At 40.7% G+C, this 19,755-nt stretch overlaps 1 protein-coding gene across 1 annotated transcript in view; it reads right to left on the bottom strand.

The window, feature by feature from the left end:
- The window catches only part of LOC111896264 (ranBP2-type zinc finger protein At1g67325-like), a 58,820-nt gene that overhangs the window by 15,714 nt on the left and 23,351 nt on the right, over window positions 1-19,755 (bottom strand). The window lies entirely within an intron of this gene.

The raw sequence follows: 19,755 nt of genomic DNA, 5'->3' as shown, positions 1-19,755 counted from the left end.
TTAAACAAGCATAAACAAAATCGGTCTTTTCTGACCGTGAAAATGGGGATGTCACATAATCCCTACCTTATGGCCTCATTTCCAGCCTCCAAGTCCCAAACCCTAATCCAAGAAACCCTGGAGCATTTTATGAGTGTGTGAGCCATTCTTGAGTAATCTTTATGTGTTCTTGAAGCTTTAAGAAGAAGAAGGAGCTAGAAGGTTCAAGGAGAAGATAGTAGATCTAAAGACTTCCTTCCATCCTCATCATTTTTTGGTAATCAAGTCTCTAACTTGGCTATTAGTTCACTAGATCTCCTTATTTTCCATTTTGAGGGTTTTTGTCCAAGAAGCTTGACCCTTGGGATATGGACGTCCCAAGCAAGGGTCCTTTCAGATCTGGGATCATTAAGGGTTGTTAAGGCATAAATGTGCAAAGTTTATGCCATTGAAGCCCCCATGCAAGCTCTAAGGTGTTGGTTTGGCCTTTTAAGCCCAAAAGGCCATGCCTGGAAGGAAAGTCTGAAACTTTAAGTATTCATTTGGTGTCGAGGACCTAGATCACGGTTTTCATGCTTTGGGTTGGGGTAATAAGGCTTTTGGACAAAGATCTATGTCCTAAAGAACTAGGGTTTTAGCTAAACCCATTAAGAAGGATTATCAACGGGTAAAGTTGGAAACCTTACCCTTAAAAGGGCATTTCCAGTATGTAGATGAAGTATGGACTTTGGATCTAGAGAATAGATGCTTAATTTGTTAAGATTGCCCAAGCAGACAGAGGAACTCGTCGAGTCCATAGAGGAACTCGACAAGTTGAGTCGTGTTGTCCTGTTCCAGCTTAAGGTAGAACTCGACGAGTGTGTGAAGGGACTCGACGAGTTGATTCATCAAATTGCGACTATGAGTAACTAGGGAACTCGGCGAGTCAGGGGGTGACTCGATGAGTTAGATCGCAATTTTAGGGTTCTAGGACTTAGCGAGTTGATAGAGCAACTCGGCGAGTTGGGTCCACATAGAATGTTGACCTTGACTAGGGGTAAAATGGTCATTTTACCCTTAGAAGGATTCTCAGTTTTTGACTAAGTGATTATTGTGATAATGATAGTCAGGGAGTCGTTGGAGTAGCCATCAGAGATTCCTCACTCGAGATTTCATCAGCTAGCTTGAGAGGTGAGTTTTCCTCCAGTAGGAAGGGGTCAAAGACACCAATGTCGGCCCGTTTATGTATGTTAGCTTATGCTAGACTTAGGTCCGATGTCGGGGTTAGCCTGATGTAGATATATGTTTCTGGACTTCGGTCGGATGTCGGGGCAAGCCCGATGAATGTTTGTATGCTTGATGTCTTCGTGATTCTTGCATGTGTTTGTTTATATGTTCCGGACTTTGGTTCGATGTCGGGGCAAACCCGAAGAATCTTTAGTTATATGATATGTGTTCTATGTTTCGGACTTCATTCTGATGTCGGGGCAAGCCCGAGGAGGGATTTAGCTTATATTTTTATGTTATGTGTTCATGTTATATGTATACCAGACTTCAGTCCAATGCCAGGCGGAGCCTGATCCCGGATTCGTCCGATGTCGGGCGGGGCCCGATGTAGTGGGAAAGGCCCAATGTATGCTATTATGTGATTATGTATATGGTATGTGGTAGTTTGGGGAGACTCATTAAGCTTCATACTTATAGTTTTCAGCTTTGGTTTTAGGTACTTCCGCTAGCAAGGGGAAGAGCTCGGGATGACTGCGTGGCACACACCACAACTTTTAGCCTGGGATATTTACTATGATTTATTTGACATGTGATTGATATAGTGTAACACCCCAAATTCATAAGGTGAAGAAAGGAAAGAAAAACCCCAAGTCAAGAGGTCTACTTGTCGAATCTAGGGAGGAACTCGACGAGTAGGAGCAGATTCTTACGTCGCGGGTTAAGTGACCTACTCGACGTGTCGGTGGACGGACTCGGCGAGTTGGTCTGGGTTTGGAAAACCCTATGTTCAGGACTTGGTACCCTTTTTAAGCATCTTATTCTCTTCTATTGGTCTCATTTCCAGCCTCCAAGACCAAAACCCACATATCTCAAAACCCTAATGCTTGTGAGCCACTTTTGAGAGAGTTTTGTGTTCTTGAAGTCAAGAAGAAGAAGAGGGAACTTGAAGGCTCAAGGAAAGGCTTGTGGATCCAGAAGTAACTTCCTAATCTCATCACTTTTTGGTAATCAAGTCTCTAACTTGATCGTTAGCTCATTAGATCTATTCTTTTCCCCTTTTTATGAAGATTTTGGTCCAAGAATGGTTGCTTGTGGGATTTGGACGTCCCCAAGAAAGATCTTTCAGATCTAGAAGTATTTAGGGTGGTTAAGGCATAAAGGTGGAAGCTTTATGCCATTAGAACTTCCCATGCAAGGTTTAAGAGGTTGTTTTGGCCTTTTGAGCAAAAAGGGCCTTGCATGGATGTAAAGGCAATAGTTTTGTGTGTTATTCTGACCTTAGAAGGTTAGATCTGGGTCCTGGATGCTTTGTGCCCAACTGAAATCATCTGAATAGAATTAGACTTAGAGGGACTAGGCGAGTCGCTCATAGGACTCGGCGATTCAGTCCGTTTTCTTGCCCAAAACCATTCTGTTAGTGGCTGTGTGTTGAGTTGGAAGATGACTCAACTAGTTGGGTTCATTATGTACTTGAAGATCATCGTACTCGACGAGTTTAAGGATGAACTTGGCGACTCCAAGGCAATATCCCTGACTTATGAAGATCGATTCGACGAGTTCAAGGGTGAACTCGGCGAGTCAGATGAAAAAAGGGTCCTGACGTGTTTAAAGGATAACTCAACGAGTAGGATCGGAGTCCAGAAGTAATAGGTGGATCATAGGACTCGACGAGTTGGTGTATCAACTCGGCGAGTCGAAGTCAACTCGGAGCGTTGACTTTGACCAGGCTTGACTTTTGAGGGTTTTGTAGTCTAAGTGTTATTTTGAGTATTGATAGTTCGAGGAGCCGAAGAATCAACACTTTAGGAGTTGCCGGTTAGCAGTCAGAAGTGTTTCAGCCAGCCTTCAGAAGTGTGAGGTGAGTCTCTTCACTGTGTGCATGGGTCCACGACCACAATGTCGGCCATTATGTTTATGTTTATGTATAGTAGGAAGACTTGGGGGTTAGCCCTAGGCACTTATTGTTATATGTTCCGGGTTACAACCTGATGTCGGGCGAGGCCCGAGGAATGTTAGAATGCTAGAGGTCTTTGTGATTATCGCATGTGTAGGTATGATAGATTCCGGAACGAGGGTCTGATGTCGATGTAAGCCTGAAGTATGTTAGATGGTAGTATGTTTCCAGACCGGGAGTCTGATGCCAGGGAAATCCCAAGGAAGGTTCTTATGATGTATGTTAGATTATACTTGTTGTCTTTGTGATACTTGTATGTTTCTGGTAGGGAGGTGAGTGTGGGCGAGGTCCCTTATCTCATCACTAGCTAAGTATGATAGGGTTCCATATCTCCATATTAGCAGAGTAGGGGCGAGGCCCATGATAGGAAGGGAGTGAGTGTGGGCGGAGGCCCGTATCTCACTACTAGCAGGAGTATGGACGGGGTTCCATAACTTCTCAGTAGTAGATCAGGGGTGGGGCCCATGTTAGGCGAGGCCTTAGATCAAGGTACAGTTCGGGTATGATTATTTATGTGCTAGTATGTTATTTGACTGTATGTATGTGTTTAGCAGGCGAGGCCCAAAGACAGGCGGGGCCTAAGAGAGACAAATTTGTATACCGAGCGGGGCTCGATGCCAGGCGGGGCCTGATGCCGGGAGAGGCCCGATGCAGCAGGCGAGGGCCCAGTATGTGGTTATGTGTATGTGGTATGTGGTAAGGTTAGGGATCTCACCAAGCTTCGTGCTTACAGATTTCAGCTTTGGTTTCAGGTACTTCCGGTAGCGGAGGGAAGAGCTCGGGATGATCGCATGGCACACACCAAGAAGTTTTAGCCTGTGATGTTTTACTCTGATAATTAGAACATGTTTTGAAATGATACTCCAATTTGATATATCAGTCTTTAGTTATGGTTGAAATGATTTGCTACTTATGGTTTTATTAATGTTTTAAAAATAAATTTTTGGTCATGACTTTTTGGATGTTACATATGGATACACTATTTTGACATTGAGATACTATGTTTTATATTTCGAATAATGAATTTTAGTAATTCTAGATTAATTAATGATTTTAAAATCGAAATTTTTAGATCATATTTCTGGGATGTTTCAGATCCTCTAAGTAAATCCTAGTTAAATTGTTTTGACTAAGAAGGGGATTTGATAATTGTTGGAATAGTTTAATCAGGTAATGATTCATACTTCATTTCCAAATTAAATTTTAGAGTCACACTCTAGTAACTACATATCGTACCTTGAAGCCCATCTCAAACTAAGTAGGTTTGTAACACTTCATGAAATGAGGAGAATAAATGTTTTCTTGATCTAGCACATGTGAAATTGGTAGTCGTGATGTACCAATTAAATGAAGTGTTCTCTTGATAAGAACCCTAACTTTTAAATATTTGTTTTTGCTTGTCGAGGAATGTTCCTTAACATAAAAAAAGCTTATATGTTAAGAAGTCAGTGGGAGACTTATTAATCTTGAATAGTTTCAAGACTCAATCAAGAATAAACCTTTTTAGTTAACACTAGCACACGACCTGAGGTTGAGTACCTATCATGTTAAGCTGGCACATTCTTGTTTCTGTGCACCTTCCAGTAAAGTTGAATGTGTGAGTTCTATAAGTTCTAATTTGATTTCAATAGGCAGAGCACATTGGTCAGTGAGAGTACATTGATCAATGGAAGTGAGCTGTTTGACAACATGGAAGCATTGGTAGGCCGTTGTGCTACCAAAAGGCAAGAAACTAAGAATAAACAAAGTTCAGTCCATGAAAGGAAAACTAAACCTTATTTTATGATTGTAGGTTGGAATTGATAAATTCACATGGATAGGAACACATACACCATAAAATCTCAGTGGCAAATGTTTTCGCTCTAATTCATGAAAGTGATTATGAGGAAACACTTTCGATAATAGATTTTAAATCTGATTGATATCATTATGGTTAGTAGTTGTGATAATTTTGTTCTCAAATTCATATATGATTACGACATCCCTTTTTCATAGTTCGAATTATGAGAATTGGCAAGAAATAGTTTGAACGTTCATGAATTATTGCTATAAGTTCTGAAAGGGTTTAAACACACACATGTTGTCTAATGAAAGGTGTATGAGCTTGAGAATTCTAGATGAAGACTTATCGAAGCACCACGTATTAGAAATCTGAACTTTAGTAAGAAAGTCAAGAGCATTGATTTTCTAGAAGTCCAGTTGATTTCTGGATACATGTCAAAGCTAGTGGGAGCATAAGTGTTGTGCTAATGGGAGTATAATTGTTATGGTAGCAAGAGTATAATTATTATGCTAGTAGGAGCATACTAGTTATGGTAAGTATTTCAAGTTAGCAATACTATTTATGGGAAACAAAGTTTTGAATTTACAAGTTGCTACATTTGAGAATTGTTTCGCTATAAAAAGTTATAAGGGAAATGATACTTGTAATTCATTCCAAATCTAAAAGTTTAGATTTAATGGAACTTAGTCATGAACATATATGAATATCGTTTTGAAATGTTTCAACATAGGAAATTCTATATATGGAAATTTTAGGGTCCGATGGGTGTTGCGTCTTGGGCTCGTTCCTTAGTACATTTTGTCTCCGGATTGGGCCTGTCCATCCGTGAGTTATTTCTAGGGTTTAGTATTTATAGATGCTTGCATGCATCTTAGTACGTAGATTTTGAAGTCGATTATTTAAAAGATATTATCTTTATCGTTTGTAACCCTAATAGCCTCTACAACGAAAGTTCTTTGTCGAGCTCTGCTGAGGCTTAAATCTATTGAATCATTCGACATATTTTGATTCATTCTTGGGTTTGATTTTTCTGTTTAACGTTTCTGTGATTAACCTGTTCAAAGATCTAAACGATCAAAGAGTTTCTTAACTCTTCAATTGGTATCAGAGCAGGAGACTATGTAATTCATACACATCTCTTCTGTGAATGAAGTGATTAGGGTTTATTCCACATTCATTGATATTTATTGAGCCGTCACTCCATAATTGACGTATCTCATTATTTATTCATCTTGCCCTAATATTACATATTACAAAGTCTGATCTTATAACAGGTTAAACGATCAAGCATGGACGATTCTCAATCCAATCCTATTAACATCTCAAACAATATAGGATCTACAACCAAGATTCCAATTCTCTACACTCAAGATTACGAGGTATGGACGCACCACTTTGAAGACTATGTCATTGGATCTGAAGATAATGAGTATCTGATATGGGAAGCTATTATATCTGGCCCATTTGCTCATTCAGGAACATCTAGAATCATTAAAACTCAAAAGGAGTACAATGATTTGTTGAAAGACGTGAAGGATGTTGCTCAGGACGAAAAGGAGAAGTTTCAATGCAACATTAAGGCATTGGGACTAATTCGATTCGCTCTTCAATCCGACACGTTTAGATTGGTGAGTTCTTGCAGTATAGCAAAGGAAATCTGGGATCGACTACGAGAGCTGTATTCCACAAATGAAGATCTGGAGCACTCAATTCAGACTTTACTTCTATCTGAATTTGGAGAGTTCAAGCAGAATCCTGATGAGATTGTTACGCAGACATTTGATCGCTTCAATCATCTTCTCAACAAGATGATCAAACATGATATTGAAAGGAAGCTCATCGAACAGAAGGTCACTTTTATGAATGGCCTAAGATCCGAATGGAGAGCTGTTATGTCAACGGTTAAAGCACATGAGCAGTTCAAATCATACTCGCTGGCGAAACTGGTGGGGATTCTGAAATCCCAGGAAAAGACAGTGCTGCAAGAGAAAAGCATAGTTTCAAATCTGGGGTCTCTGGCGCTTCTGTCCAAAGGAAAGAGTGTAGCAGAAGACGAAGAGGATCTAAATCTGGGAGATCACGATCTGACAGCCGAAGACTATGCTATGATGGTGTCAAATCCCAGAAGGTTCATCAAGAAAAAGTTCCCTACCAACAAAAATCGTAATTGGCAGGGAAGCTACAGTTCTGAAAAGGTGAAAGATGAACCGAAGGTTGAGGAATCGAAAAAGGAAGCGAAGGGTGAAGCTGACTCTGGTGTCAGTTGCTTCTACTGTGGTGGAAAAAATCACTACGCAAAAGATTGCGTGCTGAAGAAGATGGCAGAGAAAAATGAAGAGAAAGATGAAGAAGCAAGTCTTATGAAAAGACTGGAAGAGATAAAAAGGAAGAAAGCTGCTACTAATCCCTCTATGAATGCTCTTATTGTGCATGGTTCGGTAGATGATGATGAGTTTGGTGGCGTGCAGGTGTGGTCAACTGACTCAGAAGACGATGAAGTGAGAAAGCCTTCTCATGGAAAGGCTTATGTTGCAAAAAGTGGTGAAACTGATGGAAGATGTCTTATGGTGATAGATGTATCTCAGATGAGGGGATACAACACTAATGGTGGAAATGAAGAGGCCAATGAGCGAGAGGACTTGTGCTTTACATCGAAACCTCTTAGTGTGCAGATCAGTGAACTTGATGAACTGATCAAGAAGGTACAATCTATTTTTGTTTCATTTAAAAATCCACAAAAATCATATGAAAAGGAATTAAATAACTTGAATTCAAGAATTTCAAATCTAGATAGTTGTTTAACGCAAACACGGGTCACGAATTCTAATCTAACTGACCAAATAAGCAGGGTGTCATCTAAGAGTGAGGAGCGAAGGATGTGGATAGAGCAGAAAGATTTGGAGCTGATTAAGTCTAGGGATGAAAACATTTATTTGCAAAGAGACAATCTCAAATTGTTAAAACAAAGGAACGTTTTTTGTTTGATTGCCAAAAGCCTTTATGCTAATATTACTCAACTGCATCTAAATTGTGAAATAGGGCAGAAGATACATCGCATGATTCTAGCCTTCCTTGAGTTTAAGGAGGATGAAATTGATGCCGAAGCATACAACTGTGAATGTGTTGTATCTTCCAATGATGTTAATCCTACTTACATGTATGGTCTGGACAAAATAGAATCTTTTATAAAGTCCAAAGACTATAAGGACATGCTTAAAAATCTTTTGGATGAAAATGATAAGTTGAAACTCAGGACCGAAACCATACAAAAATTTGACTCATTGAGTACCAATTTGAGTTCAGAAAACAAAATTGATGTTGAAAACGCATCTGAACTTAATGAGGACGATGATATGAGTGGAATTTCTGTAGAGGACGAAGTTGACTATTTCGAGTTCATCAGGAGCGAGCCTGAAAACCATAAAAACCTAATTTCTGAAAATTCTGTGGAATTCACTCGCTTATCCAAAACTAAGTCCCCAATCCTTAAAGAAAAGGCCGTTGTGTTTCAGAAGGTTAGAACAACTCCTAATAAGGTGTATAAGGTCACAGGAGTAACCGAACATCAGACAGCCGAACTCACTGCCATAGTAAACGAAGATAATGTAGATGGATGTGATGAGTTTTTCTGGTCAGCACCGATAGACAACGCAGACGAAACAGTTGGTCTGTCAGAGCGAACATCCTGGAAGGCCAAAGGTAGATATGTGCCCGAACCTCTGAATAAGCCTACCAACTTTGACGTACCAAGTACCAGTGGCACAAAAGAGATTCCAGTGGAAGAAGTCACCTCCACAAGCGAAACCTCTTCCATGAAGAGTGAACCGGTTGCTAAGAAGCTGAAACAAAAGGCAAATATCCACAGATAACCGAAATAGATGAGAAATCAAAAACAATAGAGAAACCTGAGATACAAGAAAAATCTCTCAGAGCGAAAGCAGTTTTGGCGCTCCCAAAATCCTCACTACACTTACCTTGATAAAGATTCTAAGTCAAAAGGAGAAGAAAACAAAAGTCAAAGGAACTTCGAATCTCCGATTCAAAAGAACCAGAGAAAGACTTTCGAGCCACACGAAGAACAGAACCGAAAGGATAGGTTCGGTCCCGAAAGCAACAGCAACTGAAAAGCTAGTTTTGGTCCGCCAAATAACAACAGGCAAAGACCTGATTTCAGTCCATCAAGCTTTTACAATAAAAGACCTAGTTTTGGACCACCAACCAATAACACCCAAAAATCCAGCTTCGGTTCATCATCAAACGACTATCGAAGGTCTAGGTTCGGTCCTTCAAATGACCACAACCGAAAGGGTCATTTCGAACCTCAAGTCAGGAAAGATTCTCATTCTAATTTCTTTTCCTCTAATTATTCTCGTTCTCAATCTTCTTCTAAGCCCAATTCTGTTCCTACACAAAATTCAAGATCGTCAAAGGATTTGAAAGGAAAAAGGAAGATTTCCTCAGCTAAGGAAGACCGAAAGCAGGCTAAAGTTCAAACACCAGAATATGAATCCAAAACACCTGCAACTAATTCTAATAAAATTAAAGTGTTTACTATTAAAAGAAAAGACGAAACAACCTTAATAAAACGAACATATCTCGTTGATGTTTCTCTTACTATTCATGTTTCTGTGAAAGGCTCACGTGGACCCAAGAAACTTTGGGTTCCTAAATCTGTTTAATTTTAGCAGGTTATCAGTGACGAGCAGTTTGATGAAGAATGGTACATAGACAGCGGTTGCTCACGTCACATGACAGGAAGAAAGGAAGAGCTACGGGAGTTTCGATCATACCAAAATGGTGGCAATGTCAAGTTCGGTAACAACTCTTATGGAACAATAAAGGGTTATGGGATGATAACTAATGGAAACTTCACAATAAGGAAGGTGGCGTATGTAGAAGGGTTGCAGCATAATTTCATCAGTGTATCTCAGCTGGTGGGAGGTACCGGTCTCAAAGTTTCATTCGACGACGAAGGTTCAGAAATTATATAGAAGAAATCCAACAAGGTCATTCTCAAATCAGATCGAAAAGGCGAAATGTTTCCTCTAAATCTCAGACCAATCAAAGGGAATCCAACCATATGTCTTTTGTCCAAAGCTCATTCAGACGAAAGTTAGTTGTGGCACCGAAGGCTTTCACATCTCAACTTCAAAGACATCAACAAGATTGTCATCGACGGTCATGTTCGGGGTCTTCCATTGCTCAAGTTTGATTGTGAACACTTGTGCGCTACATGCGAAATAGGGAAACAAAGTCGCCAAAGTCACCCATCGATTATAAACACAAAAGTTGTTGAACCACTTGAGTTGCTTCACATCGACTTATGTGGTCCATCATCAATCGAGAGCATTGGCGGTAACAAGTATATCCTTGTTATTGTTGATGACTTCTCACGTTTTACTTGGGTATTCTTTCTAAAGCACAAATCTGAGGCGACTCCCAAACTGAAAATCTTTATCAAGCAGGCCAAAGTGCAACTGAGGAAAGTCGTTCGAAACATTAGGAGCGACAATGGACTGGAATTCAAGAACAAAGAATTCGAAGACTTCTTCACAGAAAAAGGGACCAGTCACAACTTCTCAGCCCTTTATACACCTCAACAGAATGGAATTGTCGAAAGGCGAAACCGATCCTTGTGTGAGGCGGCCCGAACCATGATAAGTTTTGCCTCTCTTCCCTTAAACTTCTGGGCTGACGCTATTGCTGCAGCATGTTTTACGCAGAATAGGTCTTATCTCAACAAGCGTTTCTCTCTCACTCCTTATGAGATCATCAACAACAGGAAGCCGAATGTCAAATTCTTCCATGTGTTCGGTTCCAGGTGCTTCATCTTCAACTCCCAAGAACATCGCAACAAGTTTGATGTTAAAGTTGATGAAGGAATATTTCTGGGATATTCTCTTACTTCAAAGGCATATAGGGTTTTAAATAAACGTTCTAGAAGAATTGAAGAAACCTATTATGTGACGTTCGATGACAATTACGTCAAGAAACTAAAGACTACCGAAGAAGCAATTGGAGAGATTTTCTCTCAAACCGGTCAAGTCACAGCCTCGATTGCTAATTTATTTGACCAGTTCGTAGACTTATTTGATGAACCTGAGAAAGCCACTCTCTCGGAAGCCAAGGCAGCAGACAAAAAATCGATCATCTGAAGCAGACTGTCGAAGATGCAGCCAAACAAATGGGAGAAGAAGAACCAGTTCGAAACGAACATCCTCAGAGCGGCACTTCGGTTGAGGTGGAGAATCAATTCTATTCAAATCAACAGGACTTACATATTCAGGGGGAGAATCCAATCTTTGAAGCACCCGAAATTCCTGTAGCACCCGAAAGCCCAGTTACACCCGAAAGTCCTGTAGCACCCGAAAGCCCAGCTACACCCGAAAGTCCTGTAGCACCCGAAAGCCCAGCTACACCCGAAAGTTCAGTAGCACCCGAAGGTCCAAATCAACCTGAAGGTCCAAATGATTCATCATCTGTCGAGGGGGAGAATTCCGATATGTTCTATGATGATGATATTCAATCAGAGTTGGAAGAAATGGTCAATGCTAAATTGGATCCATCCTACGATCCAAACTATCCTCCACTCACCAAATGGACCAGAGACCATCCTGTATCTCAGATAGTGGGTAATGTATCTGAAAAAGTCCTAACCCGATCTCAAGTGAAGGCAAAGCAAACTTCCCTATTCTCCAAAGTAGAGTTCTGCATGTTTATTTCTTTCGTGTCCAAAGTTGAGCCGAAGACCGTCAATATTGCCCTTGATCATTCTGATTGGGTCCAGGAAATGCAAGATGAACTTAATGAGTTTGAAAGAAATAAGGTCTGGCGTCTCATTCCAACACCGAAAGACGCCTCAGTCGTTGGTCTCAAGTGGGTATTCAGGAACAAAATGGACAAGGAGGGGAATGTAATCCGGAATAAGGCTCGGCTAGTGGTGAAAGGTTACTGCCAGGAAGAAGGAATTGATTACGAAGAAACATTTGCTCAGGTAGCAAGGATGGAATCTATTTGAATATTTCTTGCCTATGCTGCACACAAGAACTTCGATGTCTACCAAATGGATGTGAAGTGCGCTTTTCTGAATGGGGAACTTGAAGAAACGGTTTACGTGGAGCAACCTCCTGGTTTCGTGAATGAAAAACATCCAAATCACTGCTACATCCTAGATAAGGCAGTTTATGGTCTGAAACAAGCACCTAGGGCATGGTATGAAACACTAACTAAGTTCTTAAAGATGTCTAAATTCAAACAAGGTTCGGTTGACCCAACCTTCTTTCGTAAAAAGGAAGGTAACCACCTTATGATAGTTCAGAGCTATGTCGATGATATCATCTTTGGCTCAACGAATCCCAGCCTAACAGCTGAATTCAGAAAGCTGATGGAGACAAAATTTGAAATGAGCTTAATGGGTCCGATTAACTTTTTCCTTGGTTTAAACATTAGACAGGGACCTGAAGGCATCTTTATCAACCAGGAAGCATATACCAAGACTCTTCTTGCTAAATTCGGCATGATGGGAGATTCAAAGATCAAAGTCCCTATGGCGTTCGGTACCAAGCTCACACCATCCTTGGAAAAACCGGCAGTTGACATAACGCTATACCGCCAAATGATTGGTTCCCTGATGTACCTCAAAGCTAGCAGGCCTGATATAATATTTTCTGTGTGTTATTGTGCCAGGTTTCAAGCAAACCCTCGTGAACCGCATATGCTGGCAGTGAAGAATATACTTCGGTATTTGAAGCGAACCACCTCTCTCGGTCTCTGGTATCCTTCAAACTCAGGTTTGTTTGTTTAAGCCTACTCAGATGCAGACCTTGGAGGATGTGGTTTAGACAGGAAAAGCCCTACATGAGGCTGTTAATTCCTCGACGGGAAGTTGGTGAGCTGGCAATCTAAGAAACAAACATGTGTTTCTCTGTCTACAGCCGAAACAAAGTACATTGTAGCCGCTTCTTGCACATCTCAAGTGATTTGGATCCAAAGCCAACTCCGGGATTATGGACTCAATATGAAAAAGATCCCACTATATTGTGACTCAGAAAGTGCAATTAGGATCTGTCATAACCCAGTGCAACATTCCAAAACCAAACATATTGCATTGAGGTATCACTTCATTAAGGATCATGTGGAAGACGGAAACGTAGAGATTCACTTTGTTCGAACTACTGATCAACTGGCTAACATCTTCACCAAAGCCCTTCCTGAAGCAAGTTTTAATAAAATTCTACAAGGACTAGGTATGATGGAATCGGAGTCAGTACCAAAAACACCTTCTCAAAACTAAAAGTTGGAAGCGAAATGAACCGATCGTTCGGTCTATTTCGGGTTTGGTTCGCATAGGTACCGAAATGAACCGAACGCTCGGGTTTGGTCCTATTGTACTTGTCTTCGCTTATCTCTAAAAGGTAGTTTCTTTGGTTGTAAACTATTTGTACACTTATTTTCCGATTTTTTTTAAACATTTTTTTTAAACCGAAATGAACCGAGCGTTCGGTCTATTTCGGGTTCGGTTCCAAAAATTTTTTTGTTGTTTGTTTTATTGTTGTTTTTCTTTGAATCAAAATTTCATAAACTCCAAAAATATTTTTTTTATCTTTACTTCTGTTTGTTTTTACCGTTTGTGGATGATCGATGGGGCAGGTATCATTCTCACACTTTTTAATAGTTAAGTGTCCCTAGAAGCATGCTGCTGCATGTTGTCCAAAGCCTCAACTGATTCTGAATAAAGCCTTACTGACCTGGTATATACAAACCTTGTCTTCCCAATTAGGCTATTACATTTATTCTAATCATGAGCTACCTTACTCTTTTCTCATATGAGATAAGAGTTTTCTGCTTAGTCATTATTTTAATAGTAGAGGTACTTTGGTTTCTTTACACCATCTCAAATATTTTTCTCCATCATATTCGCTTCATACACGTAACCCTTGAGACTCTCAGAAATTACCACTGAGGTTTATGGTTACACAATTTCTGTGTTTATGATCTTAGTTACGTGCCACTACGTGCTAAGTGAAACCCACAATTCAATACCTACTATGCATTGACGGTGAACAATTAAATTTGCTCTAGTTTTCACTCATGAATTAACGAATTCACCCAAGTGGTTGTACCATGAAATCTCTAATTTTTCTTTGTGTGATTCTTATGAAATTGTTAAATACCATAACATTTCTTCCCTTAGAATCTAATTTTAATTTTTTGTTTGAGATTTCACCTAAAAGTATTTTCAACTTGTCACCTAAATATTCTCCACACCTACTTGTTCAATAGACCACATTGGTCTCACAAGTACTTTAGTCGATTTCTGTCTTATGTCAAGATCAAGAATTCTGAACTGAAGCGAAAGCCTCCCAAATTAGCCTTATTAAAAGATGCCTTTCAACACTTCTTAATGAGTGCTTGATCGTAATTCAACGGGAAACCGCACAAATACTTTAAGGTCTCTCTTGACTTTGAAGGAAGAGATTCGTGCCCGGGATCCACTATTTCGTGTCTTTATTGACATCATAATTTCCCACATATGTGCTGCTTTATTTCTTTCTATTTGACACTCTATGCATGAAAATCTTTTCGTTTTTCCATAAATCTGGTTTCGTTAATTATAAGCTATTTTTTAGCTATGGGATTTAATGTTATATTCTAAACGAGATGTGGTTATTAATGCTACACGTGCTTACCTTTATCTATGAAGACAACTCATATTAAAAGGATAAGTTGCTGACTCAGCCGAAAGTCTAATCGTTTTAGTATTTCAAATGGCGCTTGATGGGAAGGCGTGTGAAAAGGAATCGTTTTAGTATTTCAAACGGTGCTTGATGGGAAGGCGTGTGAAACGGAAGAGTTTTTCTCTCTCCTGCGTAATCATAGGGGTTCTAAACTGTCACGCGTCAATCACCTAAGGAAACGCTTCATATTTTTAAGAAGATTTGGGAGCAGATTCTTCTCTCTCTTCTACCCACAGTATAAAGGGTAAATCCTAAAGTCTTTTACCTCTTTACTGCACCAAATATCCAGAGAGCAAGAAACGATCACTTTCTCCCACTGTTCATCATCTTCCCCAAAAACTACTCTTCAATGGCGGACTCCTCTTCAGTTCATGCTACCTCCCACATTCTACCTATCCGTCCTCAACAAAGCCTGATCATTGATCTCACCCCACAAGTCTACGATGCTTTCATGTTCCCAATCGTGGAGTGTCTCAAGCACTCTCCACTGGTTCCAGCACTAACCAAGGTCGAACTCGTTCCAATAGAGTGTTTGTCACAGATCTTCTCAACTGCCCACTATGACAAGTCTGTCGATTGAATTTTCTTCGACATTCTTGATACCAAGTCCTCCATCTCCAAACAGCGATTCTGTTCGCTTCTAGGGTTTGAACCTGATGAGTCTAGGGTTAACCCTGAATCCATTCCTGTGGGACAATTGTTCTCCATGTTTTACAACATGGGTTATACCGAGATTCTGACCACCGTTACAAAGTTCAAGAAATCATGTTTACCTCCTCCAGTGGAATGGTTTCTTCACTGTGCTGTTCAAAGGACTATCAGAACGAAGTGTAGGTTATGATGGGGCAAGCCGGCTGTTCATGACAATTCTCTGTGGGCTGTACCACGACATCAATCTCGATTATGGATCGGTTTTATGGCAGCAGCTGATTCAAAGCCTTGCGTTTACTTCTCGCCATTCTGAGATCTCTTATGCCAGATTCTGGACGCTAATCACAAAGTGGGCAATGGACAAATATCATGTCCCCATCATTGCTGATTCTCCACTCTCCACGATTGGAATTTTCCACACAATGAAGATCATAGTGTCTGATTCCTCCAAATTTCAGTTCGTTGGCTCAATTCCCGAGTCAATGTATGTGTGTGTTCCAAAGGACAGTCGCATCATCAGAACTTACAAGGAGTTTCTTCGCTCAGGCCCCAGAGAGCTCACTTCTGAAATGATTCAATCCATCCACGACGCTGACAGGCCTGCTCCCAGGGGAAAGAAACAAGACAAGGGGAAAGACAAGAAAGTTGTCAAAGGAGCGAAAGGTCCTTCTCCAAAGAAGCGAAAACCTTCCAAGGCAGCTCAATCCCCTCCACCAAAGAAGAGGAAGACTCAGCCCAGGCGTAAGCTAATTCTTGCCTCCTCCTCCAGTGAATCAGAGGATGAGAGTTCAGACTCAGAAGAGTCACTTCGAGGTAACACTCCTCCACGTTCGCCTTCACCTGAGGTACATGTTTCAACTGCACAAGTATCTTCTCCTCCAATCTTTATCTCCATTTCCATTCCCCCATAACCTCCACTACTCAAATACCACCCACCTCTATCCCTGTACCACCTCCTGTTTTCACTGAAGCTACGACAACAACCACCACTGGAGTTCGAACCAACGTATCTGATATGGGGGCTCATACTTCAGCACCCAAACACACACCCGCTACTGAACATACATCCACACCCGAACTTACTACCACAACCGAACCTCCACCCTCGCCTTCATCTCCCAATCACTCTGCAGAAGATGATGAACCTTTTCTTGAAGGAGAGGACATGACGTTTGACTCGGTCTACTACAGTCCGTATCAAGTTCAAAGCGATGATGACGATGATGCTCCTGTCACCAAGAAGCATCTCAAGGAACTTCATGAGAAAATCGATAGTCTCATTGCTTCCTCCTCATCTTCCTCTTGGTTCACTATCTCAGAGGCTGCTATTTAGGGGCTAGTTGATACGTTCACCAAGGCTCATGAAGCCTCCATCAGCTCTGCCACTGCCGCTATCGACGCCTCTACCAAGGCGTGTGCTGCCGCGACCGAAAAAGTCAAAAAACTATTTGTTGATGCTAATACTCTTTTGTAGTCTTTACAGGAAGCCGCTGATTCCAATGCAGCGAAGCTTAACTCTCTTGTCGAGAAGCTGGCTACTTCATTTGCCTCCGAACTGCAGTCCTTTGCCAGTCTTCGTCAGTCTCTCAACGATGACAATTAATCATTCCAGGCGACTGTTGAGGAGCGCTTGACAAAGCTGCAAGAAGATCTCGCTTCAGAAAACTCAGTGATGGATGCTCTTGCTCGCAAGACTACTGCTCTCAAGGTCAAGAGTCTTCATCTTTTCCAATCAGAAAAGGAAGTTGCATCTCTCCGATCTGAGCGTGCGGTTATCTCATCGTGTGTCTCGGATGTCCACGCTGCCCTCTCCAACATCATCGAAGCACATGATCCTATCCTGAACTACTCTGTGAGGCGTACTCTAGCTGAGAAGCTTGCTCCTACCCTTGCCCTATTAAGAAAACTTGAAGGGCTTCTTGAGTTCGTGGCCCATCCAAAATAAGGGGGAGAAGATGTGTCTCAACCACCTCCTACTTCCACAACAACTAAAGCAACCGAACCTCCTCCAGCAAGTCAAGCCTCAGGTTCGGGTGTTAAAGACAAAGGAAAGAAGATTGCTGAAGACAGTGATGATGATGATGATAAAGAGACCATCGTTGATCTCTTGAAGAAACAAGGCCGAGAAAAGGATGCTGACATGAGCGCTCGCGTTGCCAGAGAAGCCGAGGTGAATGAACGAAAAATGAAGGAGGCTCATGATCTTCTTGAGAGTAGAAAAACTCTATTTCCTCCGTGGACTCTCGAGAAGCTTATCAAAGAGGCAATTGAAACTCCTAGCATCTTGTGGCTCAAACCTGTGATTTCTTTGGATCGGATCAATTCTGTCGACTCTCAGTTCGATATGCCACTGACCCGAAAGGCCTTCATTTTCCATGCCTTTGATCATGTTGCTGATGTCCCTCATCCTCACCCAAAGGTTGATAGGGAGCTTGTTAAATTCTATCTGAGGTCTGCTCAACCTCAGTATCAGACATGGAGTGCTCAGAAGATCATCAACGTTCGGGTCCTCAAACCATTTCATGAGGGGAACTTCACAAACGTTCAGTTCAAAGTGCTGAGGGGTTCTGCTAAAACTGAACATGCTATATCACTTGCTGATCTTCCCAACCTGAATCTACATGATTGGATTATTTTGCATAACATCCTCCTCACCAACGAAGCTGAGTATGGGCCAATCATCGATCACTTCAAAAGGATGCTTGTATGCTACATCATGGAGGTTGCCAAGATGGATCAGGAGATCGCAAGTATCTTCAAGAAAAAGCCTACTATCTCTCCTGTTGGCTCTGCAAGTGATTTAAATATGATGCAGATGGGAAGAATCGACCCGAAGCGGAACTCTGTCATGTTCACAAGGAACGAAGGCCAAAAATGCCTATTCGCCTTGGCAGATAAGCACCTATACACCACTGCGTGCTTGGAACATGTTCTGGGGATCATTCATCGATGCAAGCAGAATTCAGCAGATGACAAGAAGTATTTTGACGACATGATCCAATAGTACATTCACTTCAGACAGACCATCCTTGCCCTCATTCTGCGTCTGTTTGAAACCACAAAGAAAGTTCCTGCAGCTGGACCCAGCAAGCCGAAGTAGAAGTCTCGCTCCAATTGACGCAAAGGGGGAGATTGTAGGGTCCGATGGGTGTTGCGTCTTGGGCTCGTTCCTTAGTCCATTTTGTCTCCGGATTGGGCCTGTCCATCCGTGAGTTATTTCTAGGGTTTAGTATTTATAGATGCTTGCATGCATCTTAGTACGTAGATTTTGAAGTCGATTATTTAAAATATATTATCTTTATTGTTTGTAACCCTAATAGCCTCTACAGCGGAAGTTCTTTGTCGAGCTCTGCTGAGGCTTGAATCTATTGAATCATTCGACATATTTTGATTCATTCTTGGGTTTGATTTTTCTGTTTAACGTTTCTGTGATTAACCTGTTCAAAGATCTAAACGATCAAAGAGTTTCTTAACTCTTCAGAAATATTATAGCAAGAGACTGATCAAGTATCGTGTCTTTATGTAAGATATTATGTTTCGAATCCGGTATGCTTCAAATATATGATTGATTACATATGCTATAATATTTACTTGTTCTAATATTTCAAACTTCTAGGACATTAAGAAGGGAAAAGGACTGGAACTGGATATGACTAGAGTTGCTGAACAACTTTTAAAGGACAATCTAAAGTTCGTTGAAGATTGGTTGCTTATGGACAGTTGGAAGTATGGCATTTGGACGGACCATATTGACATGTTTTAGATTGGGATAATTCTTGATCAGAATTGGTTGTCATATCGGATTATGGAAATGTTTCCATAATGGGAGTTGGTAATTAGAACCTGAATGTGAGTTAGAAACCTTAATGCAAAGAAGGTGTTTAAGGAGTTACCTTGAATTCGATACTTCATTACCATGAAATTGTTTTAAGTAACAAAGTTTCAATGGAGCATTTTGTGACATCGTTGGCAAAGTATTTGTGATTTCTAGGCCACGTCATCACAAAATGATCATTGCATGAAAGGTTAGATTCTAATACATTTAGTGGTGATCAAAATTTTGGAAATTCTTACACTTGTAATATGGATTTGGAATTGTGATATGAGTATCATTGGAATTATGTCTAATCGATCTATTCACAAAGAAAGGACCATAGAGAGACATATTATTCATGTTTATAACATGGCCTGACTAATGTTTAATTCAAGTGTTTGGTTGATAAATCGAAACATTATACAATTAATAAAGTCTAAATAATATGGTGATTAAATAAAAGGAGTTTTATTTATATTCAATAGTTTTGAGACCATATTTAATTAGGTTATTATTGTTGGATTAATGTCTAAGTCCATAACTATAATTGGTAAGACTTGACCCGACCCGGCATGGTCCATTTGGGTTGCATGGCATCATGCACTTTGATAGACTATAATGAGAGAAATAA

The sequence above is a fragment of the Lactuca sativa genome, chromosome 1 (assembly GCF_002870075.4).
Source record: "Lactuca sativa cultivar Salinas chromosome 1, Lsat_Salinas_v11, whole genome shotgun sequence".
Lineage (NCBI taxonomy): Eukaryota > Viridiplantae > Streptophyta > Magnoliopsida > Asterales > Asteraceae > Lactuca > Lactuca sativa.
Note: the sequence above shows the minus strand (reverse complement) of the source record. Positions and strands in the feature narration are given on the sequence as shown.